Here is a 3,950-nt window from a genome sequence, read left to right on the forward strand (position 1 = left end):
TAGACTTGCTCAACACAGGGTTGCCACAAACTTTCTTTTTGTAAAAAATGCAATGTCTGCAAAGTGCAATAAAATGAAGTATGCCTATATTAACTCATATTTCCCTCACAACAAATGTGTAAGTTTATTACAATTATCTTCATTTTAAAGATTAGGAGACTAAGGCCCAGAAAGGATAAAGGATATGCTCAAGGTCATACAGATCCACGTGCTGACTTCATAATGCTCTGGCGTTCACCTGTTCTAGTGGGAAGCAGTAGGTCCTCAGACCCACCAGACATGCTCCAATGCCTGGCATCTTTCACTGTCCCCATGTGCTTGGCCACCTGGCATGGCCAGCCTTTCCCAGATACACCCCCCTAGTGCTCTGGGCCTCCCCAGGTGCCCAGTGTGCAGGTGCCTACTGAAACTTAACCTGAAAACAGATAGACTGGCTGACCTGGGGAGCCAGATGTGGTGACACCCTGTACCTGCTGAACTCCAAGCTCCCCAGGATGTTTGTTCTAAGGAAGGTGATCTTCCATACTGTGTCTACATGATAAAATTGAAGAAATGCTGTAATTCTTTATGGCTATATTTGAGGAAAACTTCATGATTACCCAAGGAGTTGAATAATGTGTACTTTGAGTATAGATTTTAAAGGGAAAATAATTAAATGTATTATTTATTGCCCCTTGTGGAAAATAGTGCCTTATGTAGAAAATAGGCAGCCTGGCTCCAGAGCCCACATGTATAAATACTATGTATGCTATTTAGATTTAGAAAGGTTGAAAAATTGACTCACTCAGTATAAGCCACAAAAATTGTCAGATGATAGATACTAGGAGAGACACTAGGTATTCTTTTTTTATGTTTATTTATTTTGAGAGAGGGGGGAGGACTAGAGAGAGAAGGTGAGAGGATCACAAGCAGGTTCCATTGTGTCATCTCAGAACCAGATGTGGGGCTCCATCTCACAAACTGTGAGATCATGCATGACTTGAGCTGAAATCGAGTCTGACACTTAACTGACTGAGCCACCCAGGTACACCAATACTAGGCTTTCTGACTCCAAATTCTGTGCTCTTTTCACCATGTATTTATTTATTTATTTGCTCGCTCAATAAACATTAAGCACTACCATGAGCCAAGCCCTGTACTAGGCCCTGGGCATAAAATTCCTCCTCATAGGAAGCAATAGACAAGCCAAAAGCAAAGCATAGCATGATGATTAAGAGCATAGTTTCCATACTCATTGTATATAGGTTCAAATCATAACATCACTACATATTAGCAGTAGGATGAACCTTGATGTCCTCATCCATAAAATGGATATGATAATATCAGTACTCTTAATAGGATTGTCATGGTGATGACTGAATGTATTAATATATGCAATAAACTTAGAAAGTTGCCCAGCATGTAAGTATTAGATGCTATCATCATCATCATCAATCATCAATCACTGTTGCTGTTTTTGGTGCTAGCTGTTTCTCTGTTCTATGATACAGTGCCAATGGCTAAAGGAAAACCCTAAACCAGTGTTTAAAGAAGAGCCCAAGAATGTCTGGAAGGATGACTGATAAAAGGTAGGCAGGGATCAGATCATAGAGAACTTTGAATGCCATGCACTATGCCAAGCTATGTAGCAGAATGGGATTGGAGAAGGGTCTCCAAAGAGGTGGTTGACCAACACCTACATTTCTGCTATTTCAAGGAAGAGTAGGCTGGGTGATCAACCTGTACATGTGGTCTAGTGCCCCTAGCATGCAGCAAACTATTTTTCCCTAAACTATGGTCACAAGATTGAAGAGTTGGGAGTTGCCATATGAACTGTTTGTTTTGAAAAAAAATTCCACCCTTCTTCAGTTGTCAGCGACCTTTTGCTCCACCTGGTAAGAGCTGTAGGTCATCATTTAATGCCCATGACCTTAGGCAGTGAGTGACTGAGGAGTAATGAGGCTATTAGACAGTGGCTTTTGGATCTGACTTCTATCAAGTGAGGATTTGGAAGCAGAGTTGGTTGAGAGAAAGGGGATGTGACATTGCACTGGGATCCTGGGTAGTCTGAGGCCAAAGGAGTCAGACACTTTAAGAATCTAGTCAGAATATCTTCCAAACAACTTGAGATGTTTCAATCTGATTACAAGGATTGTCCTTCATAAAATCATACATTCCAACATGGGCCTGACAAGTCAGTGTCAGTTTTAAGGGCACTGTAGTTTTTTGGTTGTTTCTCATCTTCTCTATTTCCAAGGTCACCTGCCTGAGCTACTAGGCCCTGGGGAGTCTGGAAAGAAAAAGAACTAACATTCCTCACATTTGTATAATACTTTATGATTTACAAAGAGCTCCCACATTCATTGGATTCTAAAGAAACCCTAAAAGGGAGACAAGGCAAGCGTTTGCATGGTTATCATTTCCTATTTTACACATGAGCAAATTGAGGCAAAGAGAGGGGAAGGCCCATGCCCACACAGCCAGTGAGTGGTGGAGCTAGGACTGTGTATTAGTTTTCTATGCCACATAAAAAATTATCACAAACTTAGCAGCTTAAAACACCATATATTTATCATTTACCAATTTATTTTGTCAGAAGTCTGGGCATTGCTTAAATGAGCCCTCTGTTTTGGGTCTTTCAAGGCTGCAATCAAGGTGTTGGTCAGGGCTAGATTCTTATCTGGAGGTTCGACTAATGAACAATCTGCTTCTGTATTAATGTGATTGTTGGTAGCATTCAGTTCCTTGCAGTTGTACAATTCATGGCAGTTTGTTTCTTCAAAGCCAGCAAGGGGAGAGGGAGGAAGTCTGCTAGCAAGATGCTGCCATATATAACACAATGTAATCATGACAGTGACATCCCATCACCTTTGCCATATTCTATTGGTTAGGACCAAATCATAGGTTATACCCCCACTTCAGGGGAAGGGATTACACAGGGACATGGACACCATAAAGTGGCAATTATGACTGTCATCTTAAAGTTTGTTTGCCATAGATTCCAACCTAGCTTTGTCTGACTCCAAATCTAGTGGTCTTTCTACGGGATCACACTGTTGCTGCCAGGGATGCATGATATCCATTCCTAATACCCCCAGATGTGGGGTATTGAAAGATGCACTTGTCAAGGACAGAGTAGAAGAAATCTAAGAAGCCTACTCTGCCATTAAACTTGTGCCCTGTGTCACATAGCCTAGGGTCCTAATCAACTGATGTATGAATACACTCCCATTTTCTTAATTTAGAACAAGACAAATCATCACTTCTAAAGATGGAATGTTGTTTTGAGACAATTTTGTGCAAACCCTGAGCTTGTTAACTTCAAAAAAGGAGGGATGCCTTTTAATTTCAGGAGACTTCAGCTCTTATCCTGACAACTTCCAAATTACGTACAAAGGCAAAGGGAGTCATGCTGTATTTTCTTTCTTTTGCCTTTGTAGCTTAGCCCCATTAGTTTGATCCCATAATGACTGTCAGAGAAGAAGTGGCCTTGGAGGAAAGGGCTTAAAGAGAACTCTTTAAATCTCCCAGCCAGGACCAGAAAGCTTTCTGTGAATGGTTTCTAAAGTTTAGGCTTGTTTGCAAAAAAAGCCCTGTATCTCTCTCCAGCAGCCTGTTCTTAATTGACAGTAGGGGATACCTCAACTATTCATTTTATTTCATTAATTTAGTCAGTCATTCAAGAAATATTGAGAACTTCTTTGTGTAAGGCACCATTCTAGGTACTAGCAATACTGAGATCACCATCCTTATACTAAAAAAACCCATAGTAAAGACTCAGATAAGAAAATAGAAGACTATAGAGCTGCTTTAATAGAGGTATGTACTGAACCTGTGAGATTCTTCTGAGGGGGTGAATAAAGAGAGGTGCTTACTTAAGACTGCAAACTCAAAGCTTCCAGGACCAAGCAAAGGAATCAAATAGGTGGATGCAGGGAGTGGTGGATTTTGTACTAAACTGGAGGGCATTG

The sequence above is a fragment of the Herpailurus yagouaroundi genome, unplaced genomic scaffold (genome assembly GCF_014898765.1).
Source record: "Herpailurus yagouaroundi ecotype Mexico unplaced genomic scaffold, PumYag 67793, whole genome shotgun sequence".
Lineage (NCBI taxonomy): Eukaryota > Metazoa > Chordata > Mammalia > Carnivora > Felidae > Herpailurus > Herpailurus yagouaroundi.